The sequence below is a fragment of the Sorex araneus genome, chromosome 1 (assembly GCF_027595985.1).
Source record: "Sorex araneus isolate mSorAra2 chromosome 1, mSorAra2.pri, whole genome shotgun sequence".
Classification (NCBI taxonomy): domain Eukaryota; kingdom Metazoa; phylum Chordata; class Mammalia; order Eulipotyphla; family Soricidae; genus Sorex; species Sorex araneus.
Genome location: NC_073302.1, coordinates 57,469,975 through 57,489,675, shown reverse-complemented (window position 1 = coordinate 57,489,675; position 19,701 = coordinate 57,469,975). Strand labels below are relative to the sequence as shown.

At 44.1% G+C, this 19,701-nt stretch overlaps 1 protein-coding gene across 1 annotated transcript in view; it reads right to left on the bottom strand.

Moving 5' to 3' along the window:
- The window catches only part of TTC39B (tetratricopeptide repeat domain 39B), a 113,490-nt gene that overhangs the window by 93,205 nt on the left and 584 nt on the right, over positions 1-19,701 (bottom strand). The gene's annotated exons all lie outside the window — the stretch shown is intronic.

Sequence of the window (19,701 nt, the reverse complement as noted above, 5' to 3'; positions counted from 1 at the left end):
TGGGCCTGCTGTCTGTTTTCACGAATGTTTTATTGGAACACTGCTTGCCCCATTTTACTGGCTACTTTCCTGTTGCAATAGTAAAGTTGAGTAGTTCCAAATTGCGATCAGATGTGCTATAATATCAGAAATATTTACAATCTGGCCTTTTATACATCTGCACAGATGTATAAAACATCAAATTTCCACCCACACCCCTTGGATTTGTAAAGGATGACTCAAGAAAGAGGTGTGAACAAACTAGAGACTTCTGCTTCTCCCCTCTCCAGGCTTCAAGCTTTAAATGCATGGGGAAAATTAATCTAAGGATATGAGTGTAGAGACCCATCATCGTTCCCAACCCTTTGTTTTCTTGTGTTTTGTTTGAGGGTGGGCAGTGTTACTACACTACACTACAGAGGACTCAGGGGTTGCTCCCAGCAGTGCTGAAGGAAGGGCATGATGGACTCTCAGAGCTTCCCACATACAAGTCTATGCACCACCCTGTTGAACTGTATTTCCAACCCAGTTCTATCACATCTTAGCTATGTTCAACTTTGGGAAAATTACTTAACTTTCTATAAGAATCATATTCATATTGCAATGTCTTGCCAGGCCTTGACTTATATATATTTTTATAGCTTAGTATATGAAATGGGGCTGGAGTGATAACATAATAGGTAGGGTGTTTGCCTTGCACGTGGCCTACCCAAGTTCGATTCTCAGCATCCCATATGGTCCCCTGAGCACCACCAGTAGTAATTCCTGAGTGCAGAGCCAGGAGTAAGCCCTGTGCATTGCCAAGTGTGACCCAAAAAGCAAAAAAAAAAAAAAATTTAAGTATATGAAAAAGCTTAGTATTATGAAATATTTTAATATTATCTCCAGCTTATAAATGATGAAACTGGAACAGAAAGAGTTTAAGTAATTTGACAAGATCACAAAGTCTATATATGGCAGAATTGGGATTGAACCCACAGACTCCAACTTCAGAATATGTGATCTATGTACATTCTTAGTTTAAAACTTGTGTACTATTTTTGAGAAAGAAGTTTATATATATGTGTGTGTATATATATATAGAGAGAGAGAGATTCAGCAAACTGAGCTATTTGATTAAATTAGCTTTATCAAACCAAGACAGAATTACTGATGCTTTCTTTTTTTAATTTTTAATTTAATTTTATTTTTTAATTGCTGTGAGATAGTTACAAAGCTTTCATGACCCAGGTTTCAGTTATATGATGATCCAACACCCATCCCTCCACCAGTGTACATTTTCTACCACCAATATCCCCAGTATCCTCCCATCACCATCCCCACCCCCAACCCCAGTCTGCCTCTATGGCAGGCACTTTTCTTCTTTGTCTCTCTCTTTCTATCTACTTTTGGGCATTATGATTTGCAATAAAGATACTGAGAGCCCATCATGTTTGGTCCTTTACCCACTTCCAGAACTCCTGATATTCTATAGAACTAAGAAAGGTTAACTCTGACTTCTCTGTTAACATGATTATGTCTTGGTTGCAAAAAATGGTGTGGGGTTATTTATTTGTTCTGTCTTCTCTCCACCCTGAAGTTCCATGAGGTTTATAAACAAGCACCAATCACAGGTCTGTGAATGATAAGCATTGCTAAAACTATTACTTCAAAGAATGAATAAAAGAAACAAATGAGGGGCTGGAGAGATAGGTCAAAGAGCTGTATACATGCATTGCATGCAGGATGCCTTGGTTCAATCCCCAAACACTGCTAGAAATATCCCTGAGCACTGCAGGTGTTGAAAGGAAAGGAGGGCCGGAAAGAGGACAGGAGAGAGAAATAAAGGTCTGAGAGATGGCTGGAGAACAGGGTTTGTAAGCAGAGGCACTGGGTACAATCACTGGTACTATCACCTGGTCCCCCAGCACTGCCAGGAGTGAGCCAAAAGAAAATAAACAAAAATTAAATAAGTGTGTCCAGGAACACACTAAAACACTTTCTTAAATATCAAACATCATTATAAATAAAAATATGTTCGTATGTTTGCAAACTATAGTTCTTAAAGTCAATATAAATATTATATAATTATACTGAACATTTCAGCTGTCACTTCAGAGGTGTATGAAGTATTTGCTGACACTTTTATATGCCCAGCATTTTGTTGTACATTTATTAGTCCCATATAAGCTTGACACAGCATTTCCCTGTAATAGATGCAATTATCATCTTGGAGCTAATAAATGGTTTATTTACAGGCCTACCTAACAACATAATACGAACTTCTGTCCATCATGCAATAAGGACTTTTTAATAAAATAGTAGTCATCGAATGAAATCTCAACAGAATTTTCAGCGACACCTGACAAGTAGTTCTAAAGCTATCAAGAAGAAAAGTATTTTATAGAGTTTTACCTGCCAAATTAAAACTGTGGAACTGGCATGGAGCACATAAATATAACCTAACATTAAATAAATATATGATACATATAATACATACCATATAATCTAGCAAGGTAATATTTTATTTCTAATTCCTTTGAGAGTAAATTATATATTACAGTCCTTTATCTTTAAATATTTCAATGTGTTTCCAAAAATAAGAATATTCTCTTACATAACTACAGTACAATTGACCACTGCAGTGAATTTAACTGCTTCAAATTACTGTCCATATCCCAGTGCTGTCAGTTGACATAACAATTATCCTTCACAGCATTTCCTTTTCCCTACAGGACAGGGTCTATTATAGGGTCAATGGTTGCAATTAACTATCCCATCCCTTGCATCATCTTTAAGCTGGAACAATTTCACAGCCTTTCTTTGTGTTTTATGATACTGACATTTCCAGGGAATACCATTCTCCTGTCCTTTGTGTTTCGGTTCAGTTTGGTTTTTAATGTGGGGGCCACACCCTGTTGGTGCTCAGGCTTCCTCCTGGCTCTGCGCTCAGAGTTTAGGGGACTGTTGCAGTGCTGGGGATCAAATCCAGGTCAGTCATGCGCAAGCACCTTATCCCCTGTACTATCACTTCAGACTCTCCAATCCTTTTTTTTCCCCCAAGTCTCCTATTCCTCTACCCTTCCTTATTTAAAGTCTCTAATGTTTGCTCCTGGTTAGATTCGGGTTTGACTACTACTGAAGGTCATTTATACCTGGAGTCACAAATTGTCGCCCGCCTCAAAGGTTTAAGAACTTAGCTCACCTGTCTCATTTCGCCACTGCAGAGCTATTTTACTTGGCTTGCTAAGAAATATGCCAGTCCCCATTCAAACTTGCCCCTAGAGTTAGCACTATGGGGATGGCTCCTGCCTGGCTCTATCCTAAGGAGCAGAACTAAAACCTGATTTTCCAACTCGAGCATTCCCTCTGCTATGACCAGTCGGCCTCAGACATTCTGATCAAAGCAAGAGTCATGCCTGCTTTTCCCTCTGCAGTTACAAGGATTCCCATTATTTAAAGGATTCCCATTATCTAAAATGACCCACAAATATCAGATGGCATCTGTGGTCAAGAGAGTAGCAAGACAAAGGAATGGAAAGTATCCCTCTGTGCAAACCCTCAGCCCTGGATCACAGAAATGAGAACGCAGAGGAAAGAGGGACTGACAGGGAAAACAAGAGACTGTGAACTGGCGATAACAGGGCATTGGCTAGGGCTTAGGACACTTCGGTGATATAGAGGTGAGGGAACTAAATAACAAGAAAATCACAAGAGCCAACACCATTGTTAATATGTGTCCTAAACTATAATCATTAAATGTAAAAATGAGATTGATAAGACAGTGGGGTAGGGGTGGAGGGAGCTGACACTCATGGTAGATTTGAAGTTGGAACAATGTACACCTGGAACTGTTATTAATATCTTTGTAAATCACAATGCCTAAGTAAAAATATTTTATAAGGGCCAAAGAGATATTACGGGGCTTACAGCACTTGCCTTGCACACTGCTGACCCTGGGAAGTTCGTTGGCACCACACAGGGTCCCGTGAGCATCACCAGGAGTGATCACTGAGCACAGAGCCAGGATCGTCACACTGTGTGGCCACAAAACAACAACAAAACAATTTTTTTAATAAAAATAAAATAGAATGCTCCACAATACATTACTACCTTCAATTATTTTCAAGTTCTCCCAAGGCTAGCATCGTCAAGTTTCAAAACTCTCACTACTTGCCCCCTTTGAACAAATTCTAACAACCGGAATTTGCTTATTGTAAGACTTCTATTTTTCAAGATGTCTTACAAGATTAAAGCATATCTGACTTCACTGTATCACTGTATCACTGTCATCCCATTGTTCATCGATTTGCTCGAGAGGACGCCAGTAATGTCTCCATCCTAGACCTGCGATTTTAGCAGCCTCTCCTTACTCATCCTTTCCAATAGTGCCACATTGGAGGCTTTTTCAGGGTGAGGGGAATGAGACCCATCATTGTTACTGTTTTTGGCATATCAAATATGCCACAGGAGCTTGCTGGGCTCTGCCATGTGAGCAGGATACTCTCAGTAACTTGCTGAATTCTCTGAGAGGAGAACTAGACAATAAGCACTCAAGGCCAAGGCCACAAATGCAGCTGTGCGCTTCCAGGAGCTTTGTTTTAGTCTCTGATCTTGGCCGTTGATAGGATTACATGGCGCTGGGGGCAGTTTGTGGGTGTGACTGTCAAGCTACTGGAAAATGGGGAGTCTGGGTGGAGGAGGCCGGGTCCCGATCCGAGCAGAATTGGCGATCTCAGCCACGGGTCCCACGCACCTGGGTTCCTCTGCCAGCTCCTTCATGCGTGAGGCTCCTCCGAGTGTGTGGAGAGTGGCCTTGAGCATGGCTGTAGCTGAGTTCTGGAGGTCTTTGGCTGTTGGGACTCTGCTTGAGGTGGGGAGGGAAACTCAACTGACCCCCTTCTGAGGGGCCCCAATGAAGACAGCCTGGTGAGTAGGCAGAAGACTCTGTGTCATTGAAATTATATGACTTGTATCACTTGTCATCCTGTTGATCTTCGATTTGCTCCAGCGAGTGCCAGTAATGTCTCCATTCATTCCTGTTGTGTGCTAGTGTAGCCCAATGGTATCTGCTTGCTCCAGGAACAGGAACAGCCTCAAACGGTTCGTTCAGGATTTTGAAGAAGTAGTCTGACCATCTCATAGGTGGGCAGCCACTCGGTCTTTTGACGTCCCATGGAATCCAGTCGGTAACAGCTCTAGTCCAGCAGTCATCTCTAAATCACATTACATGTCCGGCCCATCTGATTTTTGACACCTTGGCAAACGAGACAGCATCCCTGATTTTTGATCGTTGACAGAGGTAGGAACTCTGGATTCCTTCTCTCATTTGAGTGAAACGTGATACTCCAAGCATAGCTCTTTCGATTACTCTTTGGGATACCCGAATAGCATTCTTATCCTATTTTCGTAGGGCCCAGGTCTCTGAGGCATATGTTAGTGCAGGAAAAAACAGAGGAATCAAAAAGATGTGCCCGAAGCCAGACGTTCTTTTTCCTCTTAACCACTTTTTCAATGCTCTTGAAGGTGTTCCACACTGCTCTCTTCCTCCTGAGCAGTTCTGGCACCAAGTCATTCCTCATGTTGAGTTTTCGACCTAGGTACACATAGCTGCTGCATTCGGAGATGTTCGTTCTGTTGAGAGCAAATGGAACATCAGGAACTAGTTTGTTTTTCATGAACATTGTTTTGGTGAGATTCAGCTGTAGTCTGACCTTTCCACACTCGAGGTCGAAGTCGGCCAGCATTTGTGCCACTTAGCTAATGTTAGGTGTATTGAAAATGATGTCATCAACGAAGCAGAGGTGGTATAGTTGCCGACCGTCTATCTTCACTCCCATTCCTTCCCATTCCAGTCATCGAGTCATCATATGATGTTCTCGAGGGTGGCACTTAAGAGTTTCGGTGAAACGGTATCACCCTACTGAACCCCTCTCTTTATGTCAATGATCACTTCCTTGTAGAATGGTGAGATCCTGGTGGTGAATCCGCAGTACAGCTCGCAGAGGATGTTGATGTACTGAGTTTGAAGCCCTGTCAAACTAGGCTAGGCTTCGATGACGGCTTCAGTCTCAACAAAATCAAAGGCCTTTTTATATCTGACTTATAGCAATAAAAAATTCAATTATTTTCCTGACTCTCTTAATGAAACAGAGGTATGAAACCACTGATTTACATATTTAATATACCAAGATACATCACAAAACTAGCCTTACTAAAAATGAGAATATTACAGGCCTGCCTGACCTGCCATCTGAATTTGAGCCTTAATCCTTAGCTGATCTGCTTATTCATTGCTCTAACTTCCTTGGAGAGGTACTTAGACAACTGTCAGCATCTTCAACAGAACAAGAGAACAGACTTCTAAAACTCGTCTCTTTCAAGCATTCCTTTTTAATAAAGAGAAAGAATTGCCTACAGCGAAAACTGGCAAAAATGTGCAGTCATGCAGTCACTGTGAAAATAAAGAACTGCCAAAATGAAGAAGCTAAAGAGCAGCCAAAAGGAGAATAAGTACATAGTAAGAGCTGGGGCCTGTCAAAACCGAAAATTTGAGAAACTCCATAATCTTTTGCAGACCGGCGCTCCTGAGAGCCTTACAGATTTGTGACTGTGAACATTGGTGAGTTGGCTCTGGGTGAAAATTCAGTCACCCCCACTGAAATATACCTACACCAAACCTGGAGGGCCAAGGCCATTTTCCTATCTCTGAGATCTTCTGCCATCAAGCCAGGGTGAGGATCCTGAGGCTGTTTCAACAGCAGCGCCCCCGCCTCTCCAGCTTTCTGCTTATAAAAAGGCAGTGGCCACAGAAGCTTCTCTATGCCGGCTTCCAGTTCCCACTAACTGCCAAATTCTGTGAACTTTTAGGTCTAGAATCATCAGTCACAGATGAGAGCCTCTTTGCTACTGGGTCAGCTTTCCTGCAGGCCCAGCCTAGAGCATGCCTTCAGCCCCTTGGTGTTTGTGACAACTAACTCCCGTCTTTTCCTCTTCTAAACTACCTTCAATTGTTTCTATGTACTGAAATAAATGTATTGGAGTGAGGCCTGGAGTGAGATGGATGACAGAAGGAAGTTAACAAGACAGTTGTGATCATATCTAAGAGGAAACAAACCAGATGAGAGAGAAAAGAAAAAAAAAAAAGGCTGCTTTGAAAATAGAACCGAGGAAAGACACGTTTTGGAACCTGATCTTTAATCTGAGAACAGAAAGCTGTTCGTGTGAAGGCCGGGTGCAGCCGGCCAGACTGGGGCAAACGCCAGCACGGGGGTGGCAAAGACTGGAGGTGTTCAAGGAAGTCTGAGGGAAGTGAGGGTGACTCGTAACGGAGGACATAGGGGACAAAGGTTCAGAGATGAGCTGGACGAAGAAATCCCAAGTCAGACGATGAAGAGCACAGAAATTTGAGTGTGGATTTTATCCAAAAGATTATGGAAAGCCAATGAGAAGTGTTAGGAGAACCGCATAACTGGGCCCAGGGGCTATGGAGTGGAGCGCTGGTGGGGAGACGGAAGACTCATGTCCAGAAGTGCTCGTGTGAGGAGACAAAGGGGGTGACTGACGCAGATGGTGGTGCTGGAGAAGAGCAGGGGCGGGGAGGCAATTCGGCAGCGGCTTGGCAGATAGACTGATCAGGACTTGTTGATAACAGAGACACGGTTGCAAAAGAAGAACAAGTTAAGGGAAGGAGAAAGAGAAAATCAAGGATGAGGAATGGGGAGGGTTTTTCTGGTTGAGCAATGTTATTTTTAAAATTGCTCCCTAAAAGCCTTGTGTTTGTTCTGGAATCAATTACGAAAGGGAGAATTTTGTCCAAAGTGCCACTACTGAAATGGAATGCATGCGTGATGGTCTTAAATAAGGAAATGAGTTCACTTAAGGCACAACCCTCAGTCAGGTGGCATGGAAAGCCACGTCAATGAAATCTTCTTCCCTGGGCATTGAAAGCTCTAATGTGCACAAACGGCATGGAATCTGCAAACAAGACACTCTTCTCCAAGCACCTTCCTCCAAAAACTACAAAGTGAGGTAAAAATAAATCTCTACAAGAAAAATAAACTCTCTCTAGGCTAGGCTTACTTCTTACGCTTCACAAATTATAAATAACTAGATTTGTGGGACTTTTATCCCTGTCAAGCTCTTTGCAGCTTTGCCCCTTCTCCTTTCTTCCCCCAAACTTAACAGAATTCTCTGGGGTTAGGAAAAGCTAAAACAGACTGGCCTGAGGCCTGTAGCTTGGAGAGTGTGAGAACTGCTCCCTGGGAAAAGCTACCCTCATTATGTTCTCTTCACTCTGACTCAACCAAGACAGATTAAGAACTCCAGGCCCCTGGTGAGACAGAACCAGCCTGTGGTGACCGCACGGAGGAGCACTTCTTGACTTTCAGTCATCTCCTCCTTCAATACCCCCAGTGACATTTCACTGCCATTTTCTATAATGCAAAATATGTTCATTGTCTGTTCATCAGCGGAGCATGCTCACCACCCTCCTGCATGAACCACACACGTTTCCTGAAAAACTACTGGACGATACAAGCTTGCTCTCTCTCCTCCCTCTCTCTCACACTCTCTCTCTCTCTCTCCTCCCTCTTCTCTACTCCCTCTCTCTCTCCCCCCCCTCTCTCTCTGCTGGACATAAAATTATACCCCTGCCCCCCCTCTTTTAAACAGTTCTCTGGTCCATGCTGTGGACATCCTTTCCAACTGGAGTTGTTCACACACCAATAAAGGCCCTCCTCTATTCAGTTGCTCCTGTGCTTTTTCCGAAGACATACCTTACTAAAGTCATCTCTACTATATTTGGAATCAGACATGATTTGCTTTATGGCCACTGAAAAAGTATCCCATAAATCTCAGTTTTCTATTTGGAAGGTTACAAGAAATACCTCAATATGCACATCAGCTATTACTAAATAAGCAAACGGTGAGAAACATGACCACCTTACACTTGTAAAAGCATTGTGCATGAGCAAATTATAATCACCTCATTTTTCAAGTGTTCCCTATCTTAGCCAGCTAGGTTGTACTCTTTACTCCATTCAGCTCTTCCTGTTCATCCTGTTCCCTGCAGGAAGAAAAAGTGGCTTTACATCGCCTTGTCTTCTTTACTTGGCCTGAGTTAGTTCTCCAAAAAGACATTCATCACAATTTTTAAAATAACAAAAACAGAACCTTTCCCCAAAAAAACCTAGGTCTTTAAATTAATAGCAGCAAATGAATATTTATATCAAGATGATCCATAAGGCTTATTTGGAATATTTGAAACAATGTCTTCCATTATGTTTTTATCTGCCCTATAAAATTCTAGCCATCTGAATCTTAAAAAAAAAAAAGTCAAGGGCATTGAGAGATAGTACAGCAGGTAAAGTGTTTGTCTTGCATGCCGATGACCCAGGTTCAATCCCTGGCACCACATATGGAACCTTAAGCCCTCCCAGGAATGATCCCTGAGGACAAAACCAGGAGTCAGCTGTGGTCCAAAAACAACAACAAAACAAAAACTACAGCTGCCGTTCAATGAATGGCTGCAACTAAACATTCAGCATATGCCAGGCACCCCAGTAATGTGCCAGGGCTTTACATAACAATTCCCACATGCAGGCATTCAGATTACCATTTTACCAACAAAAAGAAGGACCAAGGGGGATGGAGTGATAGCATGACAGCACAGTGGGTAGGGCGTTTGCCTTGCACTCGGCCAACCCGGGTTCGATTCCCAGCATCCCATATGGTCCCCTGAACACCACCAGAGGTGATTCCTGAGTGCAGAGCCAGGAGTAACCCCTGTGCATTGCCAGGTGTGACCCAAAAAGCAAAAAAAAAAAAAAAAAAAAAAACAGAAGGGCCAAGTTCAAGAATCTAATGGAGGAGTCACTGTGACTACAGAGGGGTTAAGGTGCTTGCCTTATATGTAGTTGACCCCAGTTCAATCCCCAGCACCAAATATAGTCCCATGAGTAGCATCAGGAGAGACCCCTGAGCACAGAGCCAGAATAATACTTGATCACAGTCAGGTACAACACCCCCATCCCCACCCCCACCAATAAAAGTACTCCCACATGCCAAGTGCTCTGCCAACCCATTTTTCCCTCCTCTTCTTTTCCTTTTGTTATTTTCGCTCATGCCTAAGGGTCACACACTTGCTGTGGTGCAAAATGGGGATCACTTATTTGTTTGCCGTGTTGAAGTCACATACTAGCAGTGGTGCTAGGGATCAAAAACTGGGGAAAGTGCTGAGGCAGTGCTGGGGAACAAACTCATTCCAATAAGTGTTCTAGCACTTAGCCCATTTTGGGGCCTGAACATGGAGTCTCACTTTATCCCTCTTACCAACCACATGGCACAGGTAATACTTCACTTTTAAATGAAGCGCAGCAGACAAGTTAAGCAACATGGCCAAGGTCACACAGCCAATAGACTACCAAGATCTGCAAGCACACTGGCCTGAGCATGCTCAGAAGCTCCCTTCTGCTTCTGACAGCAAGTTCATGCTGGCAATGAGCACTCAAATGATGATTTTGTACAAATGATGACATATGAATGCTTCTGGAATCAGGTTTTGGAATCAAGCCTCACTCCTTCGTCAATATCTTCTTCCTACTCTGTCATCTGTCTTGCCAGCCTCCTCTAAAAGATCACACCTCCCTCCCCACTTGGTTTAAAAAAACCAGTATAAGATTAGGGTTTTCTTGTTCAATTTTAAGTGGAAAAACTGAGGTTTATATTGAAAAGAGAATAAGACATCCAGAAGTCTGGGACATCAGGTCTAAGGACACAAGGAAAGGCAAAAGTTCTACTTTTTGCAGCTCAGCAGCAAAGCACTTGTCTTGCATGTGTGAGGCCCTGGGCTTGATCCCTGGTATGGTAAAGAAACAAAAGACAAAGAACACACAGAAAAGGACTGATTTCAGTTTCCTGCTGACTTCAGTCGGCAAGGTCAAGGTAGTTAGTTCTGTATCTCAGAACTCAGCCAAGGGAAAGAGTCTCTGTGAGGAAACATAAGCCTATGAATGACTCAAACATGTCTGACTTGTTGATCTCCTTAATATTGCAGCTTAAAGTCAATTTAAAACATTACTTTGGTGGGCCAGAGCAATAGTACAGCGAGCTAGGCATTTGCCTTGCATGTGGCCTACCCAGGTTCAATCCCAGCACCCCATATGGTCCCTCGAGTTCACCAGGATTGATCATGAGAACAGTCAGGTGTGGCCCAATTTTTAAAAACAAAACAAAACCCTTTACTTTCAAAATGGGGCTCAGAAGGAGAAAACAAACCCAAAAATGGCATCATCATTAACTCCTTTAATCAGATTTTAAAAAGAAAAAGGGCTAGTGTAATAGTACAGACAGTGGGGCATTTATTTGCGTGGCATGTGATCATTCAAGGTCTAACCCCCAGCACCCCCCATGTTCCCCTAAGCACCGCCAAGGGTGATAACCTTGAATGCAGAGCCAGGAGTAAGCCCTGAGTACAGTCAGGTGTGACAAAAATAACAATAATAATAATTTTAAAAGAAAGAAAAAGAAACATCCCCCAAATAAGGAAAGGAAGAATACATGTCTCTCTACAGCCAAAACAGTAAATAAATGGTTGGGCTTTAAGGTCGACGAATATCTGCTGGAACTACTCCAACACCAAGTGAACTCATCTGTGCCAGGGCACATTTCCTCTGTGACCCCCTCTGCCCAGGGGGGCAATCTGCTGCTCAGCTGCCCACTGAAATTCCACCCCTCAAATTACAGATGTGATGGCCCTGTTATTTCACAAGAGCTGGGGAGATTTCAGAAACAGATCATTAATGTCAATTTTTTTTTAGGACAACTACGAGGTTGACCATAGCCCAAGAGGAGGAAAGAACTGGCTTTAGTCGCACAGCTGGACAGTCAGTCTTACTGGTCTGGGAAAAGTCTTACTGGTCAGGGTCTGCAGATGTAGGGCTGGAAGCCCTCTCTGCCTCAGAGGCGTCCGGGGTCTGCTTTCATTCTTTCTGGATAGGCCCCTACACTTAATGTCCATATTCCAGATTGTAGCTCCCCGGCAGGTCAAAAACATTTCCTACCCAATTGTTAGCTAATACTTAGCTGCCCTTGCATTAAGTGGGCCTTCATCAGGATGCGTGAACTTAACCAGAAACCCATCAGCCTCACCCACCTTGCTCCATTTTATCATCCTCCAAGCACCCAATACCTCCCTTCAGTTTACACCCGAAAATGCACGCCAAGATAGGCACAGTTTCACATGGGAGACCCAGAGGGCCCTTCCTATCCATCCAGCTTTGCTGTAGACCACCATAAGCTTTCACTTCTTCACCCTATCTTTTTGTTTCCAGCTCACATCAAGAAGTGCTCCTGGTTCTGTGCTCAGAGTTAATTCCTGATGGAGCTCAGAGGACTATATGCAGTTCCAGAGACCAAATTCAGGCCAGCTGTGTGTAAGGCTTAACCCCTGTATTACCTCTCCAGTCTCACCTCCTGATCTCATGCCAAAGACAGACTTGAAGGGTCTCCACTTCCCTAGATCTCTTCTATATAGCTAATTCTTCCTCATCCTGGAAGAGTCAGAATTTCAAGGGAATGGTCTCCTCCAAGAAACCACAAGGTTAAGGGGCCCTCCTCAGAGCACCCAAGCACCAAGAATCCCTAATAATTCCCTGTACAAATACTGCATCAATTTGGCCGTGCTCCTGTCTCATCCCACTGGGCCATACCTCAGTGGGTACTGTGCCACCTCTCCTCTTGGTGCCTACCACAACACAACAAATTGGATTGAACAATAATTCTAGCCATCAGACATGACAGAGATTATGTGTTATGCCACTAAAATATTTTAAATAGGTAAGATATGTATCCATATGTGTATACCTATTACCACATGAGCATGCCAAGGGGACATGTCTGCAGATCTCTGCAAAGAAAAAATGAAACAAAACCAAAAACAGGGGCCAGAGAGATTATACAATGGGTAGCATGCTTGCCTTGCACAAGGCCAACCTGGTTTTAATCCCCAGCATCTCATATGATCCCAAGAGCCTGCCAGGAGTGATCCCTGAGCACGGAGCCAGGAGTCAGCCCTGAGCACAACCGGGTGTGACCCAAATTTTAAAATAAAATAAAATAGAATTTTAAAAAATGACTGCATATCCAAGCCCTTACAAGGAAAGGAAAGTTTCTAACACATAATGTCATTATGCACTGATGCCATTTGACCTAATGTATCCTTCTCAGAGTCCCCAAACTTCTTTCGTCTACCACTCTACTACTCCTTATCAGGGGAAAAAAGTTGCTTGGTCACAACCCGGCCATCTACTGTCTTCAAGCAAACAAAAAGAGTCCCACCCCCAGACATACCTAAAGCTATTACTGTCTGCCCAGGATCATCCCAGTGCCCCTATGGGGTGGTACTGCCCACACTGGGCACTCTGCTTTAGAGAGTGACCCAACCATCGCCGCCCGCAGGCCAGAATGGTGCTGAGTGCACAGCCCATGCCTACCAGCTCAGAGGTATCGGAGGAGAATTCGAACACAGGAAATGCTCTCAGAAAACCTTAAAGGCTCCAAGGGGGCCTTCTGAAAAGTGAGCACCTCAATGGTTTCAGGAGACCCACCTGAGATGATCAATGGGGTGCGAAGTTGTTCCCAAGCCACACAGAACTGGCAGCATCAACCTCCCTTCGCTTGTGGGCAGGCAGCTAAGATAAGCAGGAAAACAGTCGTGGCAATGATGGAGAGAGCACAGCAGGTGTGGTGCTTGCCATGCATGTTCCATCCCTGGCACCGCATCTGCTCTGCCCAGTACCGATCATCAGGAGTGATCCCTGAGCATCGAGACCGGAGTAAGCCCTGAGCACCGCAGGGTGTGGCCCCTCCCAAGAAAAAGAAGGCAAACAAAAACCCTATTTGTGCAATGGGACTTGAAAGGAAGCAAGTCATTTTTCAGGTGTGGGGGTAGGGGAGGAGGAAATGCGGGCCAGTTTCTTTGAGTAAGTAGCATTCCAAGAATAGGTGAGATTTCAAGAGATGCCAGATGGAACCCTTCAGGAAAATTGCTTCTTTGTTGGCCTGAGAGAGTGCTGAGGCTGCTGCCCGTAAGCAATACTGTTTTTTCCTCTCACTGACCAACACAACCAACACCCTTGTTTTTACCTTGCCTGAATTCACACTCTACCAAGAACCTGCCGGTGCTCCCTCAAAAGGAAGATTCACAACAAGGCATAGCTTGTCCTTTGTGAGTTCCTTTCCCACCCTCTACACCCACACCGAAGCTCAGAATCATACCCCACAGCCACTCCCATTCACCCCACACACTGACCTTCAACCTGGCAGGCTGAAGTCCGGAAGTCAATTCCTCATTCAAATTCTCCCTGAGAAGTCCCTTCAGTGAAGTCTCTTTCCCCCAATCCTATGGCCTCCGTCCCACTTCAATCCCTGCCTCCCACCAAAACAGTTGCAACAGCCTCTTGCCCTTGCCTCTGCCACCTCCGCAATTTGGCTGCATCACCTTCAGCTGATTTATTACCCTAAGATAACCGTATCTCATTTACGGAGTTACAAAATCTCCCACATTCTCCTGTCTGAGGTGTGAACACCCAAACGCCTTCCCACCCGAGAGCCCTGCTGAAGCTTCCATAGAAAGTTTAGGACATTTGACAGCATCGTGAACTGATGTGGTCAACACTTGGGCAGTCCCTCTGCAGACGTACCAACCATCTTTGGCCTACTGCTCCTAACCAGAAAAATAATTAGTCAGCGTGCTTCTCCCACCCGCAAGCCCCAATCTACCTCCTTTAAGGGAGCTAACAGAAGTAACCCCCCGCCACCCCCAACCCATGCACCTTAGGCTATTACCGCCTGCCCAGGATCATTTCAGTGTCCCCCAGGCGGTGGAATTGTCCATATTCAGACTAAGCCCATCTAAACTTCCACCCAGGTCTGTGTCTCAGCCTGCTTGCTCCATCTAGCATAATCCTGCTCTCCCTTCAGAAAGCCTTCAAACATCCTCTCTTCCTAAAAGTCTTTGCCCGCTCTTAAGACCAGGGCTGTCTGCCCCCATTTCCTGGGGTCATTCCTGAAAGCCATATGTTTACTCTTCAGTACCTCATCAAGGACCAGAAATTATATGGTCCTCCCAGCTAAAATCCAACCTGACCCAAGTCAGTCTGAGTTACTTGAATAGCTGTGTCCTTTGCTAGCCCATGTGCCTCCAAGCTCAACCAGTTCCTGAAGACTATCAGCAACTGAGAATCAAGACTAGTAGAATGAAAATCTGCATCTAAATCTAAAAAAAAAAAAAATTACAGCATGAACTATCTAATCTAAATTTCATCTAAAATTTCAACAGGGTAATTTTCTAAATCAACATTAGATCTAACAAACTCTGGACTTGTCAAAGCAAAATCCGTAGGATACTAAATTTTCAGATATGGTTTAAATGAAGACAGGTGGGATCCCTCACCATACTTGCACAATTCTTCCAAACCAAAGATTCTGTACCCTCTTTTGGAAGAGAGAGAAGAGGATGGAATAGGGGAATATTTATAGCAGACTTTAAATTTTTGTAACTGCCCTTATTTCTTCTGAAAAAGGCCTCTACCTGCAGGACTGGAGCAATAGCATAGTGGGTAGGACATCTGCCTTGCATGCTGCCGACCCGGGTTCGATTCCCAGAATCCCATATGGTCCCCTGAGCACTGTTAGTGGTAATTCCTGAGTGCAGACCCCTGTGCATCACTGGGTGTGACCCAAAAAGAAAAAAAAGAAAGAAAATAGATTTTAAACTACCTGCTAGTCATTCAGACATTGTTATGATATTCTCTTTGGTAGTACCTGATAAAAGTATTGGTGAAATTAGTAGTAGAACTAAATAATTATATAGTGTTTTTATTTATTTCTCATCCCAATCAGACACAAAAGCACCAAAGGCCAAATAAAAGCAACATCCACAGCCAATGGCAGCTCATGAATGTAAGTGGCAAAGCTACAATTTCAACACAAAACAAACTCACAAAATGTCTTTCAATCAGGGTCAGAGAGAGAGTACACAGATTAAGATTCTTAGCCTGCATAGTAGACCCATTCGATCCCTGGCACCACATATGGTCCTCAGAGTGCCACCAAGAGTGACCCCTGAGCACAGAACCAGGAGTAAGCCTTGAGCACTGATGAGTATAGCCCCAAAACCCCAATAAAGAAATAAAAACTTGGGGCTGGAGCGCATGAGCCAGGAGTGACCCCTGTGCATCGCTGGGTGTGACCCAAAAAGAAAAAAATAATAATAATAAAAACTTTATAAAACCTATTTTTTAAAAAGTTTTCTAGCCATAACCATCTACTTGCCCTAGGTTTGTGGCACAGGCCTTGCATATTCTCTCAATCTTCCACAAATTGATGTCAATGTTGCTCATGTAATATCGCCCACCCCACCCCATCTCCCACCAAAATGAGAGAAATTTAAATGTCAAGATATGAAATTTGGTTGACAGAGCCTTGAACAATGACAAACCATTGTAATATTTAAGATGTGTTTGCCACACTATAAAACTCATTTTATCCTCACTCAGGATCCTGTGGTCAGAGAGAGAGTAGAGTGGGTAAGGTGCTTGCCTTGAAAGCGCCCAATTCAGGTTCAATTCTCAGCACCCTCGGCACCACGTATGGACTCCCCTCCCCGCTGCCCCCCCCACCCTGCACCAGGGGTGATTCTGAGTTCAGAGCCCTGATCACCAGCAGGTGTGGCCCAAAACTCAGAAAGAAAGAAAAAAAAAACAAATAAACAGGATGCAAGATGCTCCTTTACTTATCAGGCTGATACCTAAAACAAAACAAAAAACACCAGTTTATCCATGAAAACACAGTATCTCAGAGTTAGTAGGTCTCCTCTACTACCCTGGGAAATTGGTGAAGACTTGGGAATTCCTATGTTACTGGCCCTTCTCACAAAAAGAAATTTGGGGAGACTGGGAATTCCCATGTTATCATCACCACCACCACTACACAGATTTTCGGAACTGGAATAACATGCAGAACTCATCCATTCAGTTTTTCATCAGATGAAGAGATTGAAAGAGCCCTACAAGACTTATCAATCAAGATCACGGTTAGAGACAGGAAGCTTCTCTGTCTAGATATTGTTCTATTTCTAGGCTATTATGACATAGGCTAGTCAGAGAACTTATTCACATAATAAATAAACATCTATTGGGCATATCAATGACAGGGCAGAGGGTAGTTCATCTAATTCCTAGCCTCTAGTTTTGCCAACTCCATCTTTCGGTCCTTTTTGGCTTCCCACAAATATCAAATAATAGCCAGAAAGACTATCAAAACTTACATTGTGGGTTAAAACCTTCCTAGTTTTGGGGCTGGAGCAATAGCACAGCGGGTAGGGCATTTGTCTTGCACGCAGCCAACCCGGGTTCGATTCCCAGCATCCCATATGGTCCCCTGAGCACCGCCAGGCATAATTCCTGAGTGCAGAGCCAGGAGTGACCCCTGTGCATCACGGGGTGTGACCCAAAAAGCTAAAAAAAAAAAAAAACAAAAAAACCTTCCTAGTTTAAATCTGTATTTTAAAGTCACATATTCAGTAACTAAAGAGCAGGGTCTTGTGAAGTAGGTAGAGCACTTCAGTCTATTTAAAGTAAGGAACGTTCTACAAATAAGTCAAGTATACAATCACTACTTCTGACTTGTTTAACCTGCCTTGAATTTTTGTACATGTCATATCTCCCTACACAAACTGAGCAGCCTAAGAATTAAAAATCATATCTTCTCGGGGCTAGAGCGATAGCACAGAGGGTAGGGTGTTTGCCTTGCACACGGCTGACATGGGTTCTATTCCCAGCATCCCATATGGTCCCCCAAGCACCGCCAGGAGTAATTCCTGAGTGCATGAAACAGGAGTAATCCCTGTGCATCACCGGGTGTGACCCAAAAAGAAAAAAAATCGTATCTTCTCTTTCTAAGGCATCCATAAAACTGAACATAGGACACGTGTTCAGTAAATATTTGCTAAATTAATACCAATGAAAATGGGTGTACCAAGAGGGACAAAAGCTAATTTGGGCATGAATTTTTAAGAAAAGAAAAGAAATCTGCTTTGTTATGCTTAGGATCAGTATAACACCTAACATGAACTAGGGACCTTAGTTCTGAATTTCAAATATAAAAGATGTAGTAAAACAAGTCACAAGTAACTTCTTCTTGGCAGTCACTCATTCATTCAGCAAATATGTATTTACCAGATTACTGTGTCACACTCTCTGCTGCTTCAAAACCTGATTTCGCCACAGAGGTAGAACGCTCCACCCTAGTTACCTCAAAGAAATATTGCGGTTCATCTCGCTGGCAGCAAGCAGAGCTAGAGTGGCCCTAAGTCAATATGCCTCAGGCAGCCCAGTTTACACCTATTGTCCAAGAGTTAATTATTTATAGCATTCCCCTTTTCTCTCTCAACAATGTCTTGGTCTGGAAAATGATATATAGCTCTAGACCTGACAAGCAGATCGGAGATTCTGAAATTTTATTTCTGTATTTACTAGCTACTCCCACTCTTGTTCCCCTTTTTGTAACATGGGCATAACACCGATTATATAATTTAATAAGGAGGTCACTGGAACAAGGTGGGACATCAGACTGAGACCATACCTGTATATGCATATTTAATTTAAAATACGATGGGAAATCATAAAAACTTTGGTGGAAGGGAATCAAAGGATGGCAAATAACTATAAAAGTATCACTACCTGTACACCATAACACACAGAAGAACCAAGACAGGAGGAAGGGAAATGTGCTGGCTCCGGGTCTTACCAAAACGACCCAGAAGCAATAAAGAGTGTCGCAGATCAAAATAGTCACAGATAGGCCAGCTCATCAATCATTCATTATGTGTAGTTTAAAGGTATTTTGCTAATATCCTATATTAGCAAAAATATAGGGTGAGGTGGATAGAGCCAAGTTCTAGCTCACTGTTCTGTACTTCAGGGGCTCTGATAGGCCAGCTGAGTAGAAAACAGTACAGTGTTATTTAAACACAGTGTAGTGTTAGTTGTCAGGAGTTTCCTGACAGTGGAGTCTTCAGCCGCCGCCTCCAGATCTTCCCCTGTTGCATCACCGTTTGGAACCCAGACTCCTCAAGTAGCGACTTGTACGATTCAAGTCAGGTAAAATGGCAACAGAAGCAGCTGTGGGTGCTGCTGCGTCGGCCGCTGGCCTGGATTTCCAGGGACAGCGAACCTTGGTGCCCGGCCGCCCGGTGCTGAAAAAGGGAGTCAATAATAAATCAACAGGTCCGGTGCGTCCGCCCGAGGGTGCAGAGACGCGGGCGCGCTCGTCACGGGGAGGAAGTGCCTAATTACTTAAATACAGTCGTGACGACAAGAGGCTCCATGGGGTCAGAAACGCCTCCCCCGCCTCCGTCTACCACGGACCCTGGGGGCCGCCAGGAAAAGGCTCCGGCCCGTGGACGCAGGGCAAAGCACCAGATCCTGGGCTGCAGCGACCGTCCTCCAGCCCTGCGGCGCCAGGGCAGCCCGCTCGGGCAGACACACCCCTGGGGCGCCTTCCTCGCGTGATCCTCCTCCTACTCCTCCTCCTCCTCCTCCACCTCAACTCTAAGCCCTCCGGATCTACCACCCGGAAACTTTCAAAGGAGCCGAGAGTCCAAAGCGATCGAGAGACCTATACAAAGTCCCCGGAGGTCAGTGCGGGGATCTCCGGGTCCGTATTAATCAGCTCCTGCGG